At 44.7% G+C, this 9,147-nt stretch overlaps 1 pseudogene; it reads right to left on the reverse strand.

Moving 5' to 3' along the window:
- Window positions 1–6,793: 6,793 nt before the first annotated feature.
- Window positions 6,794–7,780, reverse strand: LOC118713783 (annotated as a pseudogene).
- Between the last annotated feature and the right edge of the window lie 1,367 nt (window positions 7,781–9,147).

Consider the following 9,147-nt stretch of genomic DNA (forward strand, 5'->3'; position numbering starts at 1 on the left):
TTATGCTGAAAAATTAGCTACATGAGGATTAAATAAAGTAGTTATTTTATATATGATTGAAGAAACTTGTAGTTTATTCTATATATAACACTGTTCAAAATGCCAAATATTACAAATGACTGTGCAGTCACTGTTTTGCTCCAAGAGAAAACAATTAAACACGAGTGATGAGGTTTAGTAATAGGAAATTTTAAGGACTAATGATCTAATAATAAAATTTAAATGAAGTGGAATAAAATACATCCTGGACTGAAAGTCAAGAATAAGAGGATCTAAATACTAGCTAGCATTTTTGGCACTCTAAGTTCATTTCAACAAACATGAAAAATGGAGATAATTATGCCTTTCTACCCCCTATTGCACCTAGGACAAACAAACCAATCAATAAGAAGCCATTCTTGGCCCTCAGGGGAAAGGTAATATAAATTCACAGGATGACTTCAAGCCTTAAGCTCCATGCTAAATGCAAATAATCACATTTTATTTGCTTAACTCTTAACTGGGAGGCCTGGTAAGGTGTCCTCTTGGAATATTATTCAAGGTTGAGAAAATGTATTGGCTATAGGATGAAAAAAGTGGTAACAGCTATTTTTGTATCTCTTTAAAAAGCTTTTACAAGGCTTAGAAATTTTCTCCCAAGTTATGCAGCAGCTATATGGGGCGGTTCAGGACAGGAAGCTAACTCTGTAGCTGCCACCTATCATTTTCTATCATCTGGTAATTATTTTGTACCCATGGGAACATGTTTCCATATGATATTTTCCTGCTACCCTTTAAAAGTTCTAAATCTTCTTGTATTCAATATGCAGGCCTAATGGAAGTTGTGTAAATGAAGGTCCTATCTTAAGTATGACTTTCTCAACTCTTGATGTGGCTCCATTATCACATTAACACTTACCATACAGAGGAATGAAGTAGATATTTCTCTGCCCTCCTTCTATCTAATAAAAGAGTAATATGCAAATCAACTATCACTCCACTATACCCATAATCCATGCCCACAAGCCAATCAGGAGTGAGTATGCAAATTTACCCAACCAAGATGGCTGCAGCCACAGAGAGCAGTAGGGAGGCTTGGGTTTCTCCAGAGATGTAGGAGCCAAGCTTTCTGCACACCCTGAATGACCTAGGCCTCTGCTTAAGGCTACAAAGTTTCGGTCATAGAAGATACATACATCCTAACAGAAATGGCTGCCACCACAGAGCAAGCAGAAGGCTTGGTTCCACTCCAGGCTACAAAGTTTCAATTGTAGAAGATAAATAAATTCCAGATACCAGGGCCACCTCTTGGGTCGCCAAGGGGCATGGCCTCCTCACACCCCAAGGGAATCCCCACCCTGATTTGGGACACTCTTCAGGGAAAACCAGCTGCCCTACCCATGCACCAGGCCTCTATCCTATATAATAAAAGAGTAATATGCAGATTGACCATCACTCAAACACACAAGATGGCTGCTCCCATGTGGTCAAAGATGGCTATCCCCATGTGGATGCAAGATGGCCACCACAAGATGGTCAGCAGGTGAGGGCAGTTGGGAAGGATTAGACCTGCAAGGGAGGGGGGCAGTTTGGGGTGATCAAGCCTGCAGGGGAGGGCAGTTAGCAGTGACCAGTCTGGCAGAGGAGGAAAGTTAGGGGTGACCAGGCCTGCAGGGAAGGACAGTTGGGAAGGACCCAGGCCTGCAGGGAAGGGCAGTTAGGGGCAATCAGGCTTGCAGGGGAGCAGTTAGACATCAATTAGACCGGCAGGGTAGTGGTTAGGGGGTGATCAGGTTAGCAGGCAGAAGCAGTTAGGGGAAATCAAGAAGGCAGGCAGACAAGCAGTTGGGAGCCAGCAGTCCTGGATTGTGAGAGGGATGTCTGACTGCCCATTTAGGCCCGATATCTCTGGTAGTTGGACATCCCTCAAGGGGTCCTAGATTGGAGAGTGTACAGGCTGGGCTGAGGGACACCTCCCCCCCCCCCCCCCCCCCGTGCACAAATTTTGTGCACCAGGCCTCTAGTTCATAGAGATACTTGAGAAGATAAACATCGAAGAAATAAAATCATCTAGTTATGAATGCTTTCGGTAAAAATTTTTTCATTATGTTTTGTCAGTTAAATTGGTACAACTTTTTCTTTAAAAAATTGGTTGTTGTGAATCAAGGATCATAAAAATTTTAAAACCCATTACTTAGTCATCTCATTTATTCTTAAAAAAAAAAGTGCAAAAGAGGATAAAATCATATGCAAAGAGATACTAAATTATATGTCTATTATAAATTTTAGCATAATAATATACAAAATGAAAATAAATTATATGTCCACAAATAGCAGTGCTTATGGCACTCAGAAAGAATGCTAAGCAGTCATTTATAGTTATCATTATAATGGTTGTGTGGCTACATGAAAAAAATGCATACAATATTTAATAGAAAAATGTGAATACTTTATATACAAGATAATATTTTATATACAAGATAAACACAAAAACTATTTACTGAATGCTGACATTGTTCCAGGTTCTGGTCTAGGAATTGAGAGAAAGCAGTGAAAAAAATAAGACACAATTTGCTTGACATTTGCATTTAGTGGAAGAAAATCACAAATAAACAAATAAAAAGAGCATATCAGGTAGTGTTGTCTCAGGAAAGGGACCAGGACCAAGGTGGGTGGGCCACAGTATGATCTGGAATGTGTGGGTTCTTGACTTTGTGCAGGAAAGATTTAAAAATACAAGTCCAGGTGACTTTGAGAGTGAGTTTATTAAACTGGGGATAGTGAAATAAAGGAAGGACTAAAGATAGAAGAGACGAGATCAGAGCAACAGAGTGAGCTGAGAGGAGCTGCCTTGGCTCTTTGGAAATGTGAGGAGAGTTGGTCCTAGGCACAGGGGCCTTGGCCCTTTAGAAGGGAAGTTGTAGATAGAAGTAGAAGAAGTGAGCCAGCTGGGCTGCATGGGCTCAGGAAAAAAGTTAGAGCCAAAAAGAGGGCCTGTGGGGATAGGCTGAGGGGGTTAGCCCAGGACGAGCTGCTGCTGCCCCAGCTCCCCTGGTTACAAGTCTTCTGGGAACCCTCTAGCTAGCCCTTAGGAGAAAGGAAGCAAAGATACATGCCAGGAAAGGAGAAGCAGAAACGCACAGGCGTGCCCAAGAGAGAACGTGCAATGGGTCCTTTGTCTTGAAGCTTTTTATCTGTTTTATAAATGTGGGGATTTGGGGACGTTCTAAGGGGGGAAGCTCAATAGAGTATGTATCATCTTTCCAGGTGTGTCCCTTAATATGCAGATTCATCAAAACAAACATATAGAGGAATCAGGGCTATTCTCTCTGCCCAGTTTCACCTTCAAAGAATGTCACAATAGAGGGTCAGACATCTAGGTGCCTCTGTCCTAACACAGTCTGTCTAGAATAAATAAACCACTTGCTCTTAAGTGTCCTTGGTTAGGAAAGATATGACCTTCTAATTTATATTCTGGCTATAAATTGCTCAGTCCTTTTACTGTTTCGGTTCCCCCATTCCACTTGGAAAGGGATTTTTCTAGCTTCTTACTAATCTGCCTCAGTGACAAGTGCTATGAGGAAAACGATTTTGATTGAGTGTCTAAGGAGAGGGTTACTTCAGGTAGAAGAGTTGAGGGGAGGTCTCTGAGGCAGATTAGTAAGCTCCCGAAACTGAGGGCTCATCTCAGCTCTGTGAGGAACACGTCTCGGAACATCTCCCTCTTTCAAGTCCTCCTCAGCCACCAAGTGGCAATAATGATCCTACCTACCTCCGGGAGGAGAGTCCTGAGAGTGAGTCGTTTCCTCTTGTGGAAACAGACTGACGGGGGCTTTGGCTTCTTTGCTACAAGTCCTATCTGCTCTATTGCATTTCTTGGGAGCAGTTATGTGGTCAGTCGGTTTTTGGAAGCCAAGCCAATAGGAGCTGCTGGTAGGGGTGAGAGTTCTTGAGTCTCTGGGTCAAACAGTCTCTGATTAAAATCAGAACCAAATGCTCACCCTGTGAGGTGAACACTCAGCCTTGCACTGCATTTGAAATCACTTCCTTTTCCTTCTATCGCCCCACTGTTCTCTCTGAATGCTTGTTTTTCTAGCTGTTTCCCCCAGCAGTTAGCTGAGGATTCAGTCCCAAGACACCGCTCAGGGAGGACTCAGATGCTGGAGCTACCTGCCAGCTTCCCTTACTGGAGGGCCTTGCACAGGGCCTGGAAGAAGGAAGTACTAGTATGTGACACAGTTTGCTCTGCCGAGCCTTCCAGCAGAAAGGGATATTTATTTATTAGTTTTTCTCATGTTAAAATGGATCCTCCTTGACATCACCTTTCAAAAAAGAGCAAACTCAAAGTCCATGTGGCCTTAAAACCATTCTAACTGCTGAAGCCCAGCAGTGCGGTGATGAGTGTGATCCAGGCTGTTGTCTGCCTTGTGTCTTTGGCAGTAGCTCAGGTGCCTGTCTCTTGTCAAACTCACAGACATTTCCCTCTGTCTCTATACGGTAACGGGCCTGAAGTCCTACAAACAGAGCCAATGAAACAAGGCATTTTTTTTTTTTTACAGGCACCTGCTAGACTGGGAGTTTGCACAGAGTTTTGAGCTGAATGGGTAGTAAATTGTTGCAGTTGTTGAATCCAGGATAGACCCTTCATTTGCCTTGATATTCATACTACCTTTAAGAACACAGAGCTCCTGGCACACCTAAAGGATTAAAATAAAGCTGTCCCTTACCCCTTCGCAGTCAACCCCACACAGATTCTCTGTAGCCAAACCAGTGAGTATCTGAGCAGAAGAGACAGACTGCTCTCAGCCTGCACAACGCCTATGGGGGTAGGAAATCTTGGATAGGGACTATGGCGCAGAAGGGACCATGGGAGTGCTGTCACCTGGTGGTCTTATGCTCTGGAGGAGGCACCAGAACCTCACCAGGGAGGTCTGGAAGGATCTGTCTTGTGTAAGGGTTCTCTACGGATGAATTACTGACCTCCAACTCCTCTTCCTCGTATGCAATGTCTGAATGAATGTGTGTCAACTGCATTACATTGAAAGCCATACACTTAGGTGCTCTTCCCACCCAATAGCATGTGTCCTCCTAATGCTACCTGATCTTAACAAAACAGTAATAATTCCAAACGCAATCTCAACTTTGTTGTGTTTATAGCTGTTTTAAAAAAACTAATCTATACTAAGTAATATGCTAATTAGACCAGGAGATCTTCCGAAAGTCCTTTCAGACAAAGCCAGTAGCTTGGCCGGCCTGTATACTGCCCCCAAACTGCCCTCAGCTCCTCCCCCAGGATGGCCACGCCCCCCAGCAGGGACTCCCACCCTAATGGGGACATGGCTGGCCTGCAAACCACCCCAGATCCCTCACCCAGGCCAGCCCCGCCCCCCAAAGGGACCTGATCCAGGACCCCCTTTCAGGGCAGGTCCACACCCATGCACCAGGCCTCTATCTATACTATTAAAAGGGTAATATGCTAATTAGACTGGGAGACGTTCCGAGAGACCTTCTTGGTCATCTTTCAGACAAAGCCACGGTGACAGGGCCGAGGCAAAGGCGGTTAGGGGCGAGGCAATCAGGCCAGGAGGGGAGGGCAGTTGGGGGTAATCAAGCCAGCAAGGCGGGGGGGTGGCAGTTGGGGGTAAGCAGGCCAGCAGGGGAGAGCCAGTTGGGTGAGAGCAGGTGGGGGGGGGGGTGAGGGGACAGTCGGGGGCAATCAGGCCAACAGAGGGAAAAGTTGGGGGTGAGCAGGATGGCAGGGGGGCAGTTGGGAGCAAGAAGATTAGGGGGGGAGTTGGGGGCAAGCAGGTCAGGGGGGAAAGTTGGGGGCTATCAGGACGGCACGAGGGAGCAGTTGGGGGTGAGCAAGTCAGCAGCCAGAGTAGTTAGGGCAATCAGGCAGGCAGACAGGCAAGCAGTTAGGAGCCAGTGGTCCCAGATTGTGAGAGGGATGTCCCAGATTGGAGAAGGTGAAGGCTGGGCTGAGGGACACCCCAGCCCCATGCACAAATTTCATGCACCAGACCACTATTTGTACTATAATAAACACTAAGATACTTACATTTTCTCTGGGCAGAACATCTGGTTCTTAAAGATCTGAGATAGAATCTGCTTGACAATACCCACCATGCCACCATCGGTGATTTTATGCATTTTTTGTCCTCCCTCGCACCACCACTCTAAGCTCTTATAATTTTTTCTGAACCCATGCCTGCCTCACACCTGCTTAGTATTCCAGCTCTGTCTCATCTTATAAGAATGCTAACACTGTGCTCACTGCAGCCTCAGGTTGTGATTCTTTTTAATCTTCACCTGTGTACATGCTGAGAGAGAGAGAGAGAGAGAGAGAGAGAGAGAGAGAGAGAGAGAGAGAGAGAGAGAGAGAGAGAGAAAGAAAGAAAGAAAGAAAGAAAGAAAGAAAGAAAGAAAGAAAGAAAGAAAGAAAGAAAGAAAGAAAGAAAGAAAGAGAAAGAGAGAGAGAGAGATTGGGCCCTGACCAGGGATTGAACTGGCAACCCTTAGGTGCACAGAACATCAGATCCTGACTTTTAAATTACCATATGTAATTGTTACGAGGATATACAATATACTGCATTGTTGTCCAATATGGTTTTCCCATAGAAGATACTCATGTTTTTTAATTTAAAAATTTCCTCTCATTTTATTAAAATACGTGCTTTTCAAATAAACATATGAACAACTCAAATCAATCAAAGCAGTGAGACCACAAAGTGCTACTTCTCTCTGCAAAGGAGGCACATCATTAGCTTGTAGGAAAAATCCATCAGAGACAACCGAAGTCAAACAGGCCGTCTCAAAGAGGGCCATGAAGGGGGCCTGGTGCATGCTGCCTGCTGCCTGGTGGGGCCATCGCTTCCTGCCCTCTCCGTGGCCTCTTGTCTGCGCTCTCCTCTTCAAAGCTCTTCTCCAGGCTCCTCCCAGGCTCTGCCACACTCAGCCTCTGGCCACTCTGGGTTCTAGACCAAAGCCTGCTGCTTTCTCTGTGCTTAGGCTGCTCAGTGTATTTGGGCTGTCATTGTGTTGCATGTTGTGTTCTCCTGAAGTTCTGTCTTCCTGACATTTAGACTTCTCCTTAGTGTGACTGCAGGGCTGTGGTCATCATATAAGTGACTTTGGGTTTATATCAAATGTTCAGTAAATGACACTCCTCTAAAGGCTCAATCAAGTTTTGTAGTGAATGACAATCAGTGACATAGGGCTTCCCGTCCAGTACAGCCGTGAATCATGTCAGTTCCAGAAAGGCATATAGCTCCACTGTCTACCTTTCCCAGTGTGGCCAGGGTCAGACCTATTGCATTGGGACAATGTGAGTCCTTGAGGAGAAAGCTCCAAGCTTCCCACCATTTGGCCTAGGAGACCTTACAGCTCAAAGGACTATTTTTGTGAAAAACAAGCAAAATCCAAACATGAGCAACTCTTCTAAACCAATCAAGGAATGTTCACTATTCTTAAAGACTAGAGGCCCGATGCACGAAATCCGTGCAAGAGACTCAGCCCTCACAGCCCCCACCCACATTTCATTCCAGAATGTCGTTCTGCCATCAGGCCTAATTAGCATATTAACTCTTTATTATATAGGATGTTCTTTCTATTTTAATAATTCTCAAACAAGCCCTTGAATGGCGACGAATGGATGGCAGCCTTGGGGCACCATTCTTGCTGAGAAACAGAATTCAAAGGAGCCAATTGGCTCAGTTAAAAGATTCCCTATCTCCAGAGCCAGCTTCATACACCCACTTATGTTGCTAGGGCAAGATTCTGGCTCCTCCAAGCTGCGCATGGCTACTGGTCAGAGTACCCATCCGGCACAGTCTAGCTTTTTGCTTCCATCCCCACACCTGGTGTCTACGCAGCAATCACACCTACAAGGTGGTCAAAAGATACTCTTTTGGCTTCTATAGATACTTTTTAGTCTTATGTTACTACAAATATAATGTACAGTATAAATTCACAAGCCCTTTTAATCGCTCAGTAGGCTGTGTATTTAAAAGTTGTTTGGCAAGGAACAAGCAGTAATGCATATTCAATCATCTGGTCCACCATCTGCCACAAGCGTGCTATTTGGTTACCACTAAAACTGTGATGCAGACTAATTCATAAAGATTTATAAGAATCAACCTTAGAATAAAACCTTAAAACATAGTCCATTTGATTTGCTATAAGCTTGTCTTTACAATAAAACCCAGACACACAGATTTGCTGCTTTCTCTATGATTAAAACATTGGGCAAATATCACTATTACAGATCACACCCTGGATTTCTTATATTATAAAAGCATAAGTATCACTCAGGTTGTTCAATCTGTAGATACCATTGCAGTCAGATTAGATTCAACATGTTATCTCCTAAAAAAAAATCTTCCATAATGTTTACCTGCTTGTAATAATTCCTGGCTCTAGATCAGTAGGAGACTTTTACATCCAAAACATATGATATTGACCAGGTGTCCCTTACTGGGAGGGTTTTGGGCCATTCCTACAGGTTCTCTACCTATCAAAGGTCTGACCTTTTATGAGAACTTCACTCCAAAGATGACCTCCAGCCATTTTTCCCCTCGGTGTGTTCATGCTGAAGGTCACATTCAGAGGTAGAGCTTTTTTCTCCTCCCTAAATCTGGACTAGTCAACAGAAAACAGGGAAGCGGCATACTGGGACCTCCAAGCCCAGGCACGAGAAGATGGAAGCTTTTTGAAGGCTTGTTATCTGTATGATCCCTCTTGAGCCCAACTTCCATTCTGTGGGAAGCCCAGGCCACGTGGAGAAGCCGTGTTAGCCCAGTTGACATCCCCAAATGTACTCTCACCTGAGAGCCAGGGCCTCCTGACAGTCCACTCAACATCCCAGTGTAACTTAGGATGACTCAGCACATGGCTGAAGTCACAGGGAGAAGAAGAACCATCCAGCTTAGCCTAGACAATCCACAGAACCACGAGATACAGGAAATGGTTCTGTTACAATGTTAAGCTGGATATTGAATAACACTAGACAAAATGCTTTTTCAGGACCCTGTGCCCACCAGGAGGTAGGGTCTCCAGTGGACAGCTGTTAGGCGCATCCTGTACCTTTTCCCCAGACTCAGTTTCTCCCCTGAAATCAGTACCTTCCCATTGTGCCCCACTTGGGGCTCCTGCCCTCTCTGCGATTTT

The sequence above is a fragment of the Pipistrellus kuhlii genome, unplaced genomic scaffold (assembly GCF_014108245.1).
Source record: "Pipistrellus kuhlii isolate mPipKuh1 unplaced genomic scaffold, mPipKuh1.p scaffold_m20_p_9, whole genome shotgun sequence".
In the NCBI taxonomy this organism is placed as follows: domain Eukaryota; kingdom Metazoa; phylum Chordata; class Mammalia; order Chiroptera; family Vespertilionidae; genus Pipistrellus; species Pipistrellus kuhlii.